We start from the raw sequence: 19,465 nt of genomic DNA on the forward strand, positions 1-19,465 counted from the left end.
AAATACAATTGTCCCTTCTTTCTTTCACTAATAACTAAATATATATTGGGCTTAAAATTTATACTATTCCATTTGAGGTGTCTCATTAGCTCTGTGGTAGAAATAAGATAAGAAGGAAAATTAATATATGGGCAAATTTAAGAGTGGAAAATGAGCTGAGATGGCTCCTTCCCATTAGCTGTTAACTTGCTCAAGCTTCAAGGCACTGAAGATTAAATAATCCCTCTTTGGACCCCTCTTCCCCATTCAGCCACAAGCCCCTCTTTCTCTTTGTCTCTGTCTCTCTATTTCCTTCTCTCTCTCTCTCATGATGAGATCTCATTTTCTGTAGATAAATATAGAAATATATAAACGTGCATAATAAATATGTAAACACCTACATAAGCAAACTTACAGGAAGATATGATGAAGATGAAAACATTCAACGGTTACCTCTGGGTAGTATGTTTTGGGCTAACGATTTTTCCCCCCTCCACATATACTGTGACATATACAGTGGAATGAACCTCATGCACACTCCTGAACACCCAACTCTCTGTTAATACAGAAGCAGCATCCATGAAATTAATAAAAATAATACAAGGATGCTCAAAATAACTAGGTAGCTTTATATGTACCACGAATGAAATGTTCAGATTAAAAATGACTGAAATAAACAAGGAAAACAAATTACCTTTAAGTTCCCATTAATCCCTCCTCTACTCGTCCCAGCTCCCTCCTATCCCCATGCAAACCCAGCACTCACTTCTGAGATCACTAGAGGTTCATCTCAGATGTCGTGGAGGATGCCTCCATGATGTCCTGCTGCAGCTGGGAGAGGGTGTGCATGGAGCTGGAGGTGGGTGTAGGCACTGGGATGCAGAACACCTCTGGGTCTCACTGGGGTTGGCATCCCTCACAAACAGCTCGTCATTCACGATGCACAGACTGAAGGAAAAATGGGCCCTCAGACAACTGATGGATGGACACCCTCCCCCCCAATACTGACTCTGCTCCCAGTGGCACTCAGCAACCAGATTCCTTCCACGTCCCTCCTGTGTCTGTCTCCCAGGTTCCTTGACTGGTACCTCTGCCCCTCCCCACAGAGCCCACATTTGGAGAGGCTGTCTACCACCTTCACTCGATTTATAGGTTTATCCCCAACCCATGGGCAATTTCGCATTTACCCTTTACCACAGCCCAAGGGCTGGACGCTCTGATCCCCATTCCCGGAAGAAGACACTGAGTCACACAGAGGTCATGTGACTTGACCAAGGTCACACAGCGAGTGAGTGTTGTGTCAAGGAGAGAACCCATAGGCTGATTCCAGAGCCCACGCTCTTCTTAACCAGTAGGCTAGACTGCTCCTGGCATCTCCCTGCTGGCTTCCCACAGTACCGAGTAAACCTAAGGTCTGCACCACCACATTCCCATGCCCCTGAGCCCAGGCGGGGATGGGTATTCCCGCCCACAACAGGGCTCTCACCTGCAGTATCTGGCACGGGTAGCGATGAAAGTCCGGGTGAAGGCACGCACACAGCCCTGACAACTTCCTTCAACAGCAAACAAACAACAATCCCCCTTAGTGTAGCACATGCTGTACATGTTCACACGGCGGTCCCCAGTCAGGGTGTGACTGGACACTCATGCTAAGAGAGCAGTTGTTCGCAGGGGCCAGGGTGTCTGGAATGGGGAGGGCAGCTGTAGAAGCAGTCTGAGCCCAGTTACATGGCCCCTGACAACCACTACACAAGTTCACGGGTGCATTCTTCGCAGCTCCCCAAGAGGTGGATACTACTACCGCATTGTGCAAATGAGGATACTGAGAGGTTTAGTAACGGCCCATGTTCTCAGAGTAAGTATCCGGGTAGAGAGCCACCAAACTCCACAGCCTATGTCCCCAACGCCCAGGGTATGCAGGGCAGACAGGCATGGACACAGCTCAGACCTGGATAGTCAGTGGGAAGACTGAGGGCTGGAGAACACAGTGGGGAAGGGGAGGGGAGGGGAGGGGAGGTGGGAGAGGGCAGGTGGGGAGGGAAGTGGGGAGTGGAGGGAAGGGAAGGGAAGGGAAAGGAAGGGGTCCAGGAAGCTGGGTGGGTCTGGGAGTGAGCCTGGCCAGGGGGAGGCAACAATGAGACATCAGGGGTGGGGGTCTACACACACTTGCCTTCCTTGAACACCCCGCTGATGGAGAAGCAGAGCATCGTTTCCTGAAAGGGAAGAGCCCAGGTGCCCAGTCACCACCTCCACCTCCTACCCACCCGTGGCTTCCTGGGCCCGCCCAAGGGAGGAAGCAGGCGCTCACCATCTGGAACCAAATGTCCACTACGAAGGAGCTGAAGTCATGCTGAGTCTTGGGCAACCCACAGAGGGTGTGCACAATGACACGTTTTGTGTGCTTCAGCAGCTGAACCCGCAGGTCTGTGAGGGGAGGGCAAGCGAGCGAAGGTCAGGGGCTGCCACGCCCTGGGCCCTATGATTGACCCCTTCACCACCCTTTCCCACCCAGTCTTCCCATCGCACACTCACGGGGGTCCTTGAGCTTCTTCATATTCCTGCTGTCCTTGAAGTACTCGCACAAGCTGCTTCTAGGAGACAAAGAGCAACAGTGGGTGGTGCGTATTTGCAGGAGCTGGCCTGTGTCTGCTGGGGAGCCACACGGCCCAGGAGCAGAGCCTGTGCTGTGATACTCACGGGGCTGGGTCCTCGGGGTGGAAGGGAATGGTCAGGGAGAAGCAGGCCTCCTCGTGATAAGCACCCGCGAGACGCTGTCGGTCTCCATAGTCATGGATCAAGTAGTACCTAAGGGAGGGCAGTGAAGGCAGTCTATCTCTGTGGTCTGGACCTCAAATGAGACTTGAAAACTCCCCTGAGCAGACCTGTGCTTAGGTGGCCTCACCTCTCCTAGCCCTCCACCCCTTGCTCCGCTTGTCAGAGGTACTTACTGCTGTAGGAATTGCAGGACTAGGCTCTTCAGCTCATCAGATCCAAGGAAGATGTGCTGGAATCAAATGGCACTTGAGACTATGCAGTAGATAAAGCCTCCCTGCAACACCCCAAATGTTGTTTGATCCACTTCCTCACCTTGCAGGGTTTTACTATGTAGGGAGTGTCAACGTCAAGGGTAACTGGTGACTGTAACTCCTGGCCATCCTGGAGAAGGGAAGAGGAAGTCAGGAGTGGAGAATAGGGGAGTGGCCCTGGATGATCCGGGAAAAGGATGGGCCCAGGAGGGTGAGGGTCAGAGGTCAGGTGCGAAAGGGCCCTGGATATTCCATGGGAAAGCTTACAGTGGATGTCTTCATCATGAGGTCCTGGAAGTCTCTAGTGTTATATTCAACTTGTGTGTGTGTGTGTGTATTTATGGGTATTTTTCCAGCAAGTATATCCATGTCATTTTCAGGAGTCCATGTCCCCCAAAATGGTTAAGGTTCTGATGCTAATATGCGATCTAGGCAAGACCCAAACGGCTTGAGGGCTGGTGCAGAGGCCACCAACATTCGTAAGAGACAATGATTTACGTAGGCACTTACCAGGCGTAACAACTTCGGGAAACATTCTCTGATGGCCCTGTCCAAAACCAAAAATAGAGAAGAGATGGTTGATAGTTCAAGGTTGCAATGCTTCCTTTCAGTTAACACAGTGATACCACAAAGAGAGATCAGTGTGTTCTGGCCAATCCAGCAGCACCCCTTGCCCAGCTCTGCTTCTGATTTTAAGGGTTTTCGGTCCACTTGCCTGTTGAGCACTGAGTATCTGTAATCTTACTGTCTGAGAGGCACTGTCTCCTCATCTCTCTCAGTACCTTCACTTAATATTCCTTCCCTCCCTCCCTCTGCTTCGCCTTGGTAGCTCCCACCCAGACTACTCGGACTCCCTTCTCCAGTGCCACAGGGACCAGCATTTCAAACCCATGCTGCAGGGCTTGCTTCTCCTCCCTTCCTTCCTCCAGGGCCCCACTGAAGGCTGTGGGGAGAAGAGGGCATGGAGTGGGAGCCCGGGGCCCTGCCACCTCACCGGGAGTCCAGCACTCTGGCAAGACCCGGACACCCCCCCGGGATGGCCCAGGATGCTGGGCTAGGGAGGTGAGTGAGGTGGGGCTCAGGAGGCAGGGAGGGAGATGGAGGGGATGAGGACAGAAAGGGAGTGAAGGTAGGAGGGGAGAGATGAGAGAGACCTAGGGGCCCAGAGACAAGGGAGAGAGAGAAAACAAAGGGAAGGGAAAGAAGCTCTCCCGTGGTGGGGGTCAGGGAAGAAGAGAGAAGAAAGGGGAAACGGCACACCCATTGCGGCTCTTCACCTGCCCCAGAATCACCCAGACACACCAGCTAGGAATGGAAAATATGCACATGTTGAACTGGGGGCCCATTGTATGCTGGTTGAAACTTTGTCACCTGTGTGAGCTCAGCCAGACTTGGGCATGGGAAACAGAGCAGCCATGGGGGCAGATCTTCCCAAGAAGGAGAAAAGGGTCAGGTCCCAGCTCAGCATGGGGCTGAGGATCCCTGCCCCCCTCTGATGACCACCAACTTCTCTCCCGATGACCCCTGCACCTGTCTGAGTTGGTCCTTTATCTGAGGAATCATATCTGTCTCAGGCTGCCCAGGGCTCCTGTGAAGGACCAGGCGGGATGCTGTGACGTGCGCAGGGAGGGATGGCAAGTGCCCCTGAGAGGTCTGTCCTTCTGTCTCCTCTACCACCTCTGCCCTGTGCCATCCACTCCTGCCTCAGGAAGCCCTCTTATCACTGGCGGGGACCCACGTCTGGCCCCCTGACTCAAAGAGCCCTGCTTTTTCCCAAGCTGGACCCCAAGGAGGGTCCAATTCCTGGCACTGGGCCACCAGAATGCATGTCATGACAGCAGCCACCCATGGCCTCAGCCCTCAGCATGGCGCAGGAAAGCCCCCATGTCAACCTGGGAGAGGAGGGTGGACCGCTTTGGAGGCAGGGGAAGAGGGCCCCTCTCAGAAAGGGGGAGGCACACCCCAGCTCAGCACGAAGAAGGAAGGCTTCGCTCAGCAAGAGGCCCGGGACTGGAGGGCCCTTCTCAGTCCAGGGCGCCAGCATCTGGATCAAGGCTGGTCGCTCCTGGTCCTGGTGAGGAGGAGAAGCCCTGCTTCCTGGGGCACACTCTTGGGAGGCCTGGGTGCAATATAGCTGGGCGCAGAGAGCTGGAAACAGACCCCAGAGCGCCTGCAGAGGTGAGCAGGTCAGGGCAAGGAAACTCCTCACCGGTGATAGACACAGAGAGAGCAGAAGGTGGGGCCTGTGATCCTCCCAGAAGACCAGGGCGGCCACCTGTGGCATAGGGGCACTGTCACAGATAGTCTAGGCTCCCATGGGTGAAGGTCACCAAGAAGGGTGACAGGGTGTTCACACTGACCTTACATAGGTGGACTGGTCTGCGAAGGTGCTACACAATGGGTTCCCTTGCAGCCACAGCTCTTCAAGCTTCAGCCCTTGCATCTTGCTCAACTCCCACACAGACTTCAGCTGAGAAATATGGGGTGGAAGTGAGAAAAGGAATCCCAGGGAAAGAGGGACATCTGGATCCCTGCACCCCCAGACCCCTCCCTCCCCCACAGGTACCTTCATCTGCCTCCTGTCATCACTCTGATGGCCACTAACGCGCCCCCTCTGCTCTCAACCCAACTTTGACCTGGCTCCCTCTTCTCACCTCATTTTCAGACAGGTTCAGGGTTTTGACCGTAGGGGCCACCTGTATAATGTCAGACAGGCCATCCAGCTGGTACAGCTTGTTGCTGCTCAAGTTCAAGGACAACAGCTTTGGGGCAAGAAGAGGTAGAGTGAAGGTTACTATCGAGGACCTTGGAGACAAATCGGCCCTGCACCCCAGCTCTTGCACCCCCTACCCTAATACCAGCACTGGGCCTACAGCCTCACCTCAGGGAAATTCTTTTCGATGACATGCAGGGTGGCAGCCATGCAGCTTCTTCGGTTCAGAATTATATCAATATCACGGCCTACCAAGTCTTCAGGAAGGAGAGGGGAGGGAATCAGATGGCTGAGTGGGGTCTGGGGCCAGCACCAGCCCCTCCCCACGTTACCATCCCTAAGTCACCCTCCAGGAAGACCCCTCTGCCCTCGCCTGCCCTAGAATTACTGCTGTCAGCCATACCTGGGTCAAAGCGGAGCCTCTGGAGGTCAAGAGCTTGCCGGGAGACATCAAATCGTTTGCCCAAGGTCCGCTGTGGAGAGAGAGATGGAGACAGCCGCTCTGAGGCTGTGGTGTTGGCAGGGAAATCGGGGGTGAGGGGGACGGGGCACTGGAGGAAGGAGAGGTGGGTCTGAGTGCTGGCACACCACACGCCTTGAGTCTGCATTACCTTTAGCTGCTCCATTTCTTCTGGCTTCAACTTATCCCACACAGAGTCGGGAACAGCGGAGGGGCTGACAAAGACAGGCATCTATAGCAAGAAGAGGTGGGTTAAGCACCAGGAACTCTAGTTCCAAAGAAGACAACCAGCCCCTGGCCTGTCCTCCTTCCTCAGGATGAGGTACACGTAATGCCCTCGACACACACCTTTCGTCTCTCCTCGTCACAAATCTTGTAGCTGACATCCATCAATGCACAGGCAGTGCTAGCTTCCTGGACAAAGAACTGAGCCCCATTTTGCAAAAAGTGGAACTACAGGGATTGAATGCAACAGCAATAGTATCAGAAGCCAGCAGACCCTGCTGAACCAGGTTTCCCTCTCTCCCCCTTCCCTGTGCCCACGCGTCTGTCTTCCGCATCCTCTCTTAAGTCCACTGGAGTGAAGAGGACACTGCAATGGCTCTGGATTGAGTTCATTAGCCATGTCTTGTCATACTTCATCCCACAAGGATTCTAAGGATGAAAAGAAGGGATGCGAGAGAGGACAGACAGCAGGGAATTTAGGCTGGAGGATGAACCTTTTCCTGTACTTTTCTGGCCTTCTACTGAGCTTGAAAGGGCTTCTAAAGAAGGGTCCACTGGCATGATTTCTTATGGGTGTGCGTAATATGGATTTCCTAAATACTCTTCTCTCCAGTGAAACTCTCTTCCAAATAATCAAGGTGTCAGAGATGATCTTCCTTTTATAAATATCCAGGAGATCCTACCCAGGGCAGATACTGCTTGCCCCTCAGACAAGGTCTCCGGAGGCTCGACCCTCGATCTCCCACACTCACCTTGCCAAGCTGAGACCTCCAATGTGGAGTTGCTCCATATCCTTGGCAGTAGTTTCCATCTTTGCTTTGAGACAGGCTCCTCCGTCCTCCTCACAGTCAGCCTGTTCCCTTTACATTGCTTATCTGAATCTGCCCTTACATGAACAAGATTGTTAACTCCTGGTAATAAAAGGGACAGATTACAAACTGTCCCCAGTGAAATAAACCAGCATGTCTTCATGAGCCCAACACAACTCCCCCTGGCTTTTCTCTCCTGCACATTCCATACATTTTTCAGGATACTCACTGTGACCCTGAACCAGCTCCCTGGGGTTCCATCATGTGTGTTCTCCCCCATTTCTCTCTCCACAGGTGTTCTCTTTCTCCACACACTCTTATCCCTGTGGCCTTCACTGTGCCATCTCACTCTCCTCTTGTTGTCTCGGATGGTACAGGGAGAGCTGCAGGGAGGATGTGGACAGAAAGAGGATGAGGGGTCATAAGTGCTAAGAAAGTCTTCTGTACACCCTCGTCTCTTTGATACCAGCACTACAATTAGCATTGCTCAACCATTATTTCACTTCTAGCATGCTTCAATTTTGCAGTGAGAGAAGAAAAACAAGTCCAAGGAGACTGAGAGAGGTGCATAGTCCCAGGGGCTGCTGTGTACAAACCCTGCTGCCTGACCACTTACTGTCTTACTTCGGGGTCCTCCTGGACATCCCTCTTCACCACGTTTCCTGCATCCTCCTGGAGGTGTGAGGGCTGAGGCTCACACCCATCGTGTTCGTAATGAGGGCTCCTCTCGCCAGAATTACCTGGGAAAGAACTTCAACCTTTCTTTCTTCCTTGAGGTGGTCTACCACAATCACTGTATTCTGAAAAGAGGAACAAAAATACAAGTTTGCAGACACATCTATGGTCCACTTACCACGTACCATGTCTTAGGCTAACAGCATGGTAGGGCAGGCAAAGTGCCAACCTGGCCTAAGGGACCAATCCCACAAACCTCAGAAAGGACACTCTTCTGCCTGTCCAGAGAGGACAGCCTTATCCGACAGATGGCACTATCAGGGGACGAATCGAGGAGGAGCAGGATGAGGAAGAAGAGGACAAGGAGGAGATAGAGGGAGGAGAAGGAGGAGAAAGAGGGAGGAGGAGGAGGAGGGAGGGGAGGACAACGGCGGTGAAACTTTTAAAACGGTGGAGCAGGACTGATAAAGAACCGCGGTGTATGCATCCATGGGTTAGACTGGACAGCAGTCATATATATACCAGGAAGGCACCCGAATCTTGCCTTCTCTCAGGACTTTCCAGCAACCACACCAAAACGTCTCTCGTGCTTCCCAAATCCAATGATCCACCAAACCGATTTCACTAACAACCAGCAAGCTGGCTGGACTTCCTTTGCCAGTGCACTAGGAGCTTTTATGTCAGGTGGCACTGATGTAACAACCTCCTGAACTGTCTCCCTTCCTCCAACATTGCCCTGCACAATACGCTGTTTGAAAGAGCCAGAGTGAGCTCTCTCTTGGGCCAGCCTGAAATGCCTTTCAGCTCAGCAGGCAACTCTTCCTCACTTCAGCTCTTGTACAACAAGTGTGTGAATGATAACCTGGAATAATGTGTCAACCACCATTTCCAAGTGTTTAGGGATTCTTCTATTTGCTTTCTATTACTGGTTTCTAATTTGATTCCATCGTGGCCAGAGAGCACACTCTGGGAGATTTCAAGTCTTCTTTTTTTAAAAAATAATTTTATTTCTTTCTTCATGGCTGCGTAGGGTCCTCGTTGCTGCACACGGGCTTTCTCTACTTGTGGCCAGCGGCGGCTCCTCTTCGTTGTGGTGCACGGGCTTCTCGTTACGGCGGCTTCTCTTGTTGTGGAACTTGAGCACTAGGCGCGCGGGCTTCAGTAGTTGTGGCACGCGGGCCCAGTAGTTGTGACTCGAGGGCTCTTGAGTGCAGGCTCAGTAGTTGAGGCACACGGGCTTTGCTGCTTGGCGGCATGTGGGTTCTTCCTGACCAGGGCTCAAACCTGTGTCCCCTGCACTGGCAGGCGGATTCTTAACCACCCACCACCACGGAAGTCCCTCAATTCTTCTTGAATTTACTGACGCTTCTCTGATGGTCGAGGAGGTGGTCTAACTTGGTGAATGCTACAGAGACCCCCGGGGAAAAACCTGTACTCTGCTGTTGGTGGGCGGAGTGTTCTATTTATGTCATGCAGATCTCGTTAGTTTACTGTGGTATTCAGGTCTCCTATATCCTTGCTGATTTTCTCTCTAGTAATTCTGTCACTTGCTAAGAGGGAGGTGGGTGTGGGAGGCCCCCACTATGATTATACATCTGGCTCTTTCTCCTTTCAGCTCCACCAGCTTCTGTTTCGTGTACTTTGAGGGTCTGTTGTTTGGTGCGTACACATTTAGGATCTTTATGTCTCCCTGTTGTCCTGATCCTTTCATCATTCTGTAAGGCCTCGCTTTGGCTCTTGATCATTTTCTCTACTCTGACATCTACTGTACTGGACACTGAAGCCACAGGCACGCTTAGAAAGTGTCCTGGGTACACCTCACCTTGTATTCACTCCCAGGAGTTGTGTTGCTGTTAACCCCTCCACCCACAAATTCTCCCCTCCAACATCTCTAATTCACCATGGGAAAACATTTGGAAGTTTTTCGGCCCCTGCAGAAATAAGGTCGTGTCAAATCTCTTCCCCATAGGTGGACTCACTAAGGGTATTTTATTTTTTAACACATTCCACTGAAACAGTGAACCAGCAGATAATCATACTAGTGGTTTGTGGAGAGGGAGGATTATGGTAATTACACTGTTAGAAACCAGCTTCCTTTGGGTTGTAATACTTAAAGTTCTCTAGGTTTGTGTGCTGTGCCTTTTGTACATTAACTATTCCATGTTGTGTCAGGGCACGCTTATGAGTAAAGAGCTGTCCACTGCTAATCACTCCACGATGGAGTGATTACGACCAGGCCTCAGGTGAACTCCACGGGGAAGGGGTTGCTTTCCCTGTGTGGCCCGATGTCAGGGCAATCCTGCTACTCACAACCTTGGGACTTTCCTGTGTGGCACTGAAAGGGAAAGTAAACAAAGATACTGCACTTGACCAACAAATGTCACTTGCTCAGTCCCCAAAACTCGGAGGGGGCCTGGCATGCTCTTTTTCTCCCACATCCAATTGGTGAGGAAATTCTATCGGCCCCTCTCTCAAAATATGTCCAGAAGCCAGCCACTTCTCACCACCTCCATGACCACCACCCTGGCCAAGATACCAACATCTACCTCCTGGACTGGACTGCTGTCCAGCTGGCCCCTCTGCTTTCATCCTGGCTCCCTTACCTGTCTGTTTTCAGCCCAGCAGCAGAGCGCAAGTCACATCATTTCAGTCCTCTGCTCAACACCACATGACAATGGTTTGAAGCCCACCAACATGTTCAAAAGCCAGGAGTTCATAATGACCCTCATCAACAATAACAACAACAAAGAGGAACCTTATTGCTGACCTTTGGAGAATGCCGGGCAACCAACTCGTTTTCAGGGAAATCCAGCAATGAAAGGGAAAAGTTCACATTTTAAAGGGAGCAGTAAGGGCATGTGGTCTACGTACGGTGTACAGGAAGAGTCAGAGTCATTTGCAAGAATCCACATTCCTTCCGAAATAACGCCGCCGAGGGGAAAGCATAAAAGGATCTAGCTGACAGCTACTGCAGTCCCCTGGCTGACCAACTGCATCAGGTGCCTGAACAGGGCTAGAGACCTCCCTCAGCAAGGTGATTCAGACATTGGAATCTCAGGCATTGCCTTGTTTTGGAACTCTTCCAGGAGAGTGGGTATATGATCAAAAGCCACAGAGGGGTCATCACACACACCCGTGCGCGCCCAAACGCACACTCACACGCACACGCATACATTCACTTACTGATCATTTGCAATTCAGTCTGATTCCTGTCTCACAGTCGTGCTGCCAGAATCAAAGGTGATCACAGGAGTATCATAAAGCAACTAGTGCCTCCCGCTCAGGCTGCCTGGGTTGCCCCTCAGGCTCCACCACTTATGAGCTGATCCTCCCACGAAGAAATAGTCATTAGTATCCTTTATGACATCATGTGTATTCATATGGCGACTTTCTGTGTCATTTTGGAATTCTGCCTACATCATGGCTATGCCACTGAGTACATGGCAACAGCATCCCCGCTATGGTAGTGAGAGAACATGGTGAGAAGTAAGCCAACACTTGCCCAGCAGCAACCACTTGCCCAACAGCAACCAACTTGCTCAGTGTTGGGCAGACTCACTAGATTTCTTTGACCTCTTCACAAATACCCCATGACGATTGTATCCACGGTCCCTTCTCAGGCTCACAGGGGTTAGATACAATAAACTTTCCAAGATTCTCAGCCAAGTATGTGGCAGAAGGGGGATTGTGTCCTCACCTATCAGTCTCCCTCCACATCCTAAGTGTTCCTCCAGCTACTGCATTGGTTCTCCTTTAATGGTGAGCTTTCAGGTCTCGGGGACAGATTTCTGTGAGCAGACCTGGGATGATGTTTTGTGACCAGGTGCTAGTCGCTCCTGCTTGGGTGGGCCAGGTACCTCAGACCAAGTGGATATATCTGTCTTGAAATAGAGGAGAAATCTCTCTGGATCACAGGGTTTGCAGATTAGAAATCCCTTTGGTCTGGCAATGCCTGGCGTAGAATAACAACTAATTAATATCAGTTAAATGAATGTGTGTAATGGCGACTTGGGATCATCAACAAAGCCACATTTGAGAATCCACAGATCTCAACCATTTCCACCCACATCTATTTATTTCAGACAAAAAAAAAAGTAAAACTGGGCTGCAAAACTGTTTCATAACCTGCTTGTAAAACTAGCATGTGTTGATACTTGCTTTGGCAAAATTAATATTTTTCATTCATGTACAGTTAGAAATAGAGCTAAGCCCCTCCCTGTTGAGTAACACTAATACTACAGCTTTTCTGATCACAGGAAGGGAGGCTTTTGCAAACAGTGGGGACACAGAAACAAGGAGAAACTTTCCTTGAATCCAGCTGACACAACTTCTTCCAGGATGTCTGGTGGGTGGGGGAAGAAAGTTCCGGGCCCGCAGACATGACTGTGGGTGCTCAGCTTTGTGACAGAGAGTAAGCATGGCTTACTTCTCAGAGGAAGAGAAAAGTGTGAGTGTGCATGGGTGTGTGTTAATATTTTGCATTATAAGCTTTTATAACTGGGTTACAGATACATGTATTCCAAATCATGCTGGAAAATGCACTGCCCCTCATACTGGATTCTACTCTACATTTTCTGGATCCCACTGTATTACATATAACCAGTATTTGCTCCTTGGACTTAGTCTTAATATGATCTTTAATGATTTTTTTTCATATTGGTGTTTGATTTCTTTAAATTATGCAAGTACTGTGATAGAGTTCTGTGTACCAGAAAAAAAAAAAAAGGAACAATACCCATGGGTTGACCAGGGTTATAGAGCATCCCCAGTGGTGGAGGCCAAAGAACCCAGTGGAGCACAGCTTGGGCTTCAGAGTAGGTCCAGGACTTGTGTCCCTGCTCTTCAGCTTCCCAGAAGAACCACACCAATATTTTTCAATGTAAGACATAGTTTTGTAAGGACGTGTGATGATAGTTACAGCAATATGCATTTCCGCTAATAGTGTATGACAGCCTAATTGCCTACAGTATGCTTAAACCATTCAGAAGTCATTCTTATACTTTGACCCAGACATTTCCCTTTTTGAATTTATCACACAAAATATTTCCTGCCTAAATATATACCTACAGCTACATGGCTGTGCTTTACCGTCTCTTTGTCACAGAAGGACAATGGGACCAGAGTGGCTGCTATTGTCAGAAGAGGGGTAGAAACGATTGTCATTGGAATCAAGCACAGGTGGAAAAGAAGGGACGTGAGTTCCTGACATACAGAGTGTAAAGGCCAAGGGATGGATGTAGGGGCTGGAAAAATGAGGGTGAGCACTGGGAAGAGAATGAAACACAAATGAAAAAGCCTCTAAGGAGTGAATTCATCCTGGCCATATGCACACACCCGCTGGAAACCTTCCTTTCTTTCCATGTGTAGCTTGTCTGTCTCTGTTACTTCACCTTCAGTTGGAACACCAGAGAAAGAGTTCCCACACAGTCTGTGAAAGGAGAGACAGTACAGGGCAACAGCGTGCAGCGATAGGCCTCTCAGACAGAAGGCTGGAGATCAGGGCACCTTGGTCCCACACCCCACACTCATCACTGCCTACCCGACTTTGTGAGTCCCATCCCAGTGCTCGTTTCAGTCTGAACACAGAGTCACACATGAATGATTATGGGCAAAAGATTTGAGGTCAGATCGATCAGAGTTGGAATACTGGTGCTAAATTGTATGGTCCAAGGCAAGTAACTTTGACCTTACGGTGACTCAGTTCCTCCGCCCCACCCTCCCCCACCAAAGTGAAGACAGTAATAGTTTCTACCTCATGAGGTAATTGTGAGAATTGAGTTGCTATATGGAAATACATGGAAAGCCCCTGGAGAAGTGCCTGTGACCTAATGAGCACTGCAAATAAGTTAGCTATTCCTAGGTCAGGTACTTAATACAGTATCTGGTGTTTAGTAAGGGATGAATATGTATTAGTAGCATTTGTTGTTATGAAAAGTAACATGGATGGCTGTACGGGGGCAGGTTGCAGTGTCAGCTACTAGTGTATCTTATAAAGTGGGAACAGTAAAACTGGGCAGCCCCAGTGGGAAGCAACTTGACATGCTGTTTAAGGGGACCAAAATTAAAAGTTCAGAGCCTGAAACAGGCATGTGGAAGGATTAATGGTGGGGGGAGCTAAAGTTCCCATTTCCAAACGCGGCTCAGAAAAGAAAAAGCATCATTACTGAAGAAACAGTTTGGGTTTAAGTGGTAGATTACAAAAAGCAAGACAGAATATTCCTGACACCACATGATACAATGTGAAAAAAAAGGGGTATAAAACTGTATATTACAGTATGGTTCCTCAGAAGATATTAATGAATGTTAATGATTTTATGGTTCCTCAGAAGAAGATATCAATGAATGCTTATGTTTTTATGTGTAATAATTAACATTAAGAAGTCAAGGCAAAGGAACGCGTGAGAGTGTCAACTATGTTTATCAATGGGTGATTGGAATGCACAATAGTTGTTCGTTCAGATCTATGCTTTGCTTGTATAAAAGGCTGTTTGTGTCAGGGTCAGCGTCTTCCCAGGTGCTTAGGGTGAAGCACTATACCTGTTGGCTCCTTACGCAGCATAACAAGGACAATCTATCATTGATAAGCAGATATGAGTATCTCCTCGGTGATTAATAAGCTGCAACACTTTACATGACTCACCCAATATTTCCTGATGCCCAGTTCCTTACATGTGAAAATCAGGGGTTAGGGCTAACCGCCAGCTTAATCAATATATAGAGCACATGCCACACTCTCTAAAGGCTCCCAGTTAATCTCCTCTTCTTCCTCTGGCCCCTTGCAAACTTTGATCTGATTTACATTTCTATATATTATCTTTTCCTGCTCTAGAATTTCGTATAAATGAAATCACACATCCTGTACTCCTTTGTGTCTGGCTTCTTTAACTTAGCATAATTTTTTTTTCTTGAGATCCACCCGTGTTCTTACCTTTTTATTGCTGGGTAATATACCATTGTATTGATCTGTTTACCTTTCATGTTGTTTTAATCAACTTTCAGGAGAAAGTGTAACTCCACACTTGTGTTCAATCAGCCATCTTCCTGATCAGTGTTCTGTTCATACACAATGGATATAATTTCAACCTTTACCACTCCTTTATCTCTCTAGGGAAATACTCTCTTTAGGTCTTTTCCAGGCTTTTCTCTTTTTCCTTTTCCCTCAGTGCCAATCACTCCATGTGTTGTGTTTGCTCTGTCCCTTCCATGCTTACCCTGGGTTGTGACCGTCTCCTGAAGAGAAGACTTCACTGTCGAGTCAGCCCTGGGCTCCTGGGTGCTTGGCTTTAACCCATACCTGGCTCTGGACTCATCAGTGGCTTAGCCTTCCTCCCTGACCCTACCACTGGTGGCCCCTGCCTTACCACTGTGTTTTCCCATTACCTCCCTCCCTCCCTCCCTCGCTCCTTCCCTTCCTTCTTTCCTTCCTTGAAGAAGAGCATTCTCCATTTATTACATGGGAATTCTTATTTCATATTTTCAAGCATGGTTATGTATTTATTATGATTAGAATATTCTATGTATTCATTATTGGAATATTATTATTCCAAAACCACCTTTAAAAGATTTTTAAACTAAATATTATAAAATACTGGCACTCTCATCATTTAAATTTTTTAGGCAGTTCTCAACCTTGTTTACACACTAGAGTCACTTGGGAAGATTGAAAAAATCACTAGCGCCAGCCTACACCCACAACAATTAAAACAGACTTGGGAGCAGACCCAAGCAATCACATTTTTAAAACTCTTCATGTGATTGCAGTGTGCAACCAAGGTTGAAAACCACTATGTTAAAAAGCATCAGCTTTGGGGTTATGCTTGGCAGAAGACCTTAGGAATGCCTGCCACCTCACTTTGCTGACTTTCCACTCGGTGCTCTTTTTGGGGACCTAGTGATTCCATTAGCTTACAGTGGGGATTGGGATACTATGGTCCACGAGCCTGTTTCTCTATGACCTGCAAGCTAAGAATGTTTTACATAGTCGAATGGTTAAAAAAATCCAAACAAGAATCGTATTTCCTGGCATGTGAAAATTACTTGAAATTCACATGTCCCTGTCCGTATATAAAGTTTTATTGGAAGAGAGCCATGCTGTTTCAGTGGCAGCTTTTGCTCTACAATGCAGATATGAATAGCACCATCGGAAACTGAAAGGCCTGCAAAGCTTCAAATATTGGTCATCTGGCCCTTTCCAGGAAAAGTTTGTTGAGCTCTGGCTTAGAGCAAGTATCCTTAAAGCAAATGCACAGTAACAGCGGTAAGTTGATGACAGTTCCGCTCGCTAAGCCTGGGAAGAAAAGTTACTGTAGTTACTTGCCACTTCACTGTAGGGTCCTTCCTCAGTAGTCCACTCATTCATCGTGTTCTGGGTCAAGTGTGGGAATTGACTAACCGACTACCATTCGCCATCACGATAGCTCAAGTCACCAGGCCTAGAGCTTGATTTATTTACTTTTATGTTCTTATATTTTATTATAAATCAATACTTATTAATATTTTATTTGTTTTTACACTGATCAAATGCAACTTTGGAGTATGTTCAGATATTTCAAGATCCAAGGGATCTGTTGATCAATTAGCCACCTTCAAAGATTGCTGTAGGTCAAACCAATGTGACTACCCTTCCAGCCTTGCTGCTTATTAAGGTAAACAGCACTCACCTTGAGGCAGGAGGTTAAGTGTTCCTACTGGGCCTGCAACTCCAGGACCACAACATCCCCAGTGAAATGAGGGGATCTCCCATCTCATCGGTGGCCTACACAAGTCAGCCACTTCAGAACACTTCGAAGATGAAGATGCCCTCCGCACTAATGTGTTTCTCAGTGTTGTGGGGAAGGGAGCCTCCTCTGAGTCCCTAACAGCATCTGTTTGGACCACGGACACATTGACTTCAAAGGCATTTCATTCAAGTGACCACAGGTGACAACTCCTGCAACTGTTTCACCATTGTGTGCCATGGGACACCAATATTTCATCCTCTAATGTCAGTTGGATCCTTACTGTCTTCAGATGGACCTAAGCCAAATAACTTTTCTCAGATTCCCACTTCCTCCAGGGCTCTTGGCTTGAACCAATTTTGGTGTCAAGGACTCTATCAATCAAAGTTCCCACTTGCCTATGCCAGCTATTCATTCTAATAGCTATTTCATAAAAATAAGATGTTGTTAATAAAATATATTACATAGCTGACAAAAACTCTGTGAGGGCCAGAAAAGCCGGCTTGGATGCTGTGCAGCCAGGGGAAGTCCACTCACGCTTTGGGACTGCTATAGCTGAAACACCACTGCTGCCTGTGTGTTATCTGATATGTATGCATTCCAGGCACTCTGCTGTGACTGCTCCATAAGAACCAGAGACCCCTCCCATCATACACAGCTAATCAAGTCACTGAGCCATACGTGGCTCCCATGTCATTCAGTTACACCTCCAATTCTCAGGATGCTGCATATGCTTGATACAACCGAGATCCCATTTAAAACCGAGCTGTAAGGCGTTCCGCTTAATGTGTACACACACACACACACACACACAGACACACACAGACAAAGACACTGGTTTCATGTCTTTAGCTTTTTGTTCACTAAAGAACAGGAAAGCATATGAGTGTTCAGGTATGTCTGAAGAGTTGCCAATGGAATCCGATTCATCGTTGATTTTATAGAACGTTATAATTTTTGCTTCTGTAAATGGTATATTCAAAATGGAAACGGGACTTTGTACTTGTCACAATTATTTTGTGTATATTTGTCTTATACTCAACAAACTTATTAATCTCTATCGTTAATCTTAATTTCCTTAGCCTCTCTTGAATTTGCATGAAGGTAACTGTGTTATCTTGACAGCTTTATTTTCCCTTGTACACATTTATTAATTCACATGTGTATAGATGCATATATACATTCTGGCTCACTGTACTGCCTAGTAGATGTAGTGTGATGCTAAAACAAAGTGGTCATGTAAGTCATCTTTGTCTGTCTTCTGATTTTAAAGGGAATGCTTCCAACGTTTCGCTCTTGTGTATGATGTTTGATGTAGTTTACTCTTTTTTTAATATTTGTTGTCAGTCTAAAGAAACATCTTTCAATTTATGAGTTGCCGAGAATTCCCGTTATTGTCAGTTTTACTGCTGATTGGCTGTTTCAATTTTTGTAGGCCTTTTTTTACTGAATATTTAGTGATAATCTTCCTTTCCTCCTTCCTTTATTTCACTAATGGGCTAAATTAACTTCACAGATCTCCTAATGTTGAACCAACGTGGCATGCTTGGGGTTAAACACGACTTTGTCATCCTGTGTTTCCTGTCTTGGCCGTGGCAGGATTTAGCTTGCTATTCATTTATGTATACTTTTTGCATATGTGTAACTATCTGAGGTTGGCTAATCATTTTGCCTTCTCGTGTATTCTTTGTCAAGAATACTTTTAATAATATTAAGATTTTCTGTTTCTTTAGCATGGAAAATCGTGTTTTTCCCTGGGATTTTCCTGTTTTCTCTAAATTTTAAATTTATCAGCATATCTTTTCCATAACACTGTTGTATCTTTTGAATCTTTGCTGAAAGTGTGACAGCTTTTCTCATTTCAGAGTGCCTTCTCCATGCCTTATCTCTAATTTTCTTGAGCCTTGTTGCCAGATGTATCCTTATTTTCTTATCTCTCTAAACTGTTTGCAGCTAGCATTTTGTTGTTGTTGTTGAACTCTGTCATATCTCCTATCAGTTCCGTTAATTTCTGTTCTTATTTTTATTATTTTTCCTTGACAAGAGTGGAAAGACATGAGATTAATTTTTGTACATTAAATGATCCATGAACAGGCTTTGCATCTAACTCCAGGTTTTATTTTCTAATTTTTATGTTTGAATATAATGAACACTCATATACCCAATCCATTCATCTGTTTGGAGGAGGCCCAAAGCTTTGCAATGCTGCCACTGCCACGACGTCTATTCAGTTCCACTGTTGGCACATCAGATGATTGAGGAAGAGGGAACTGGAGCACTGAAGTAATAGGCTCTCTACTCTAAGTACAGCTGACCCTGAAACAACAGGGTTTGAACTGTGTGGGTCTGCTTATACATGCATTTTTTTCAACAAATGTATAAAAAATACAAGTGTACAACATCGTATACAAGACAGGTATTAAACTGGATAGCCTATCCTTACACAGGCAGAAGATGTGTGATATTTAATAAAAAATTAATGATGTTAGTTTTCTTACTATTTTATAACTTTGCTTTCAAGGACTTACATACTCGTACCAGTACAGTACGTCTTTCTCTCTTTCTGTCTCTCTCTGTCTCTGTCTCTCTCATAATCGGAGAAACTGCACATCAGACTATCATCACCACAGGTATGTGTTTTTTTTAGTATAACAATGTTTCCAATGCTGTATTATGAATATGACTCTGATACTGTATGCCATAAAAGTTTTATAATGATTCATTCATTAGTGTATGGTCTAGGCTACCATGAAGCAATGGTATCCATCACACTAGACAACCATAAAGCAATCATATGGCTGCTTCTTTGTTATCAATGCACAAATCCCTATATCTGTTAAAAATATGAATTTTTTTTCACA

At 47.1% G+C, this 19,465-nt stretch overlaps 1 pseudogene; it reads right to left on the bottom strand.

Annotated features, from left to right (window-relative positions):
- Nucleotides 1-756: 756 nt before the first annotated feature.
- On the bottom strand, nucleotides 757-16,296 carry LOC132481562 (nuclear RNA export factor 2-like; annotated as a pseudogene).
- Between the last annotated feature and the right edge of the window lie 3,169 nt (nucleotides 16,297-19,465).

Source organism: Mesoplodon densirostris, chromosome X, assembly GCF_025265405.1.
Source record: "Mesoplodon densirostris isolate mMesDen1 chromosome X, mMesDen1 primary haplotype, whole genome shotgun sequence".
NCBI classification, from domain to species: Eukaryota; Metazoa; Chordata; class Mammalia; order Artiodactyla; family Ziphiidae; genus Mesoplodon; species Mesoplodon densirostris.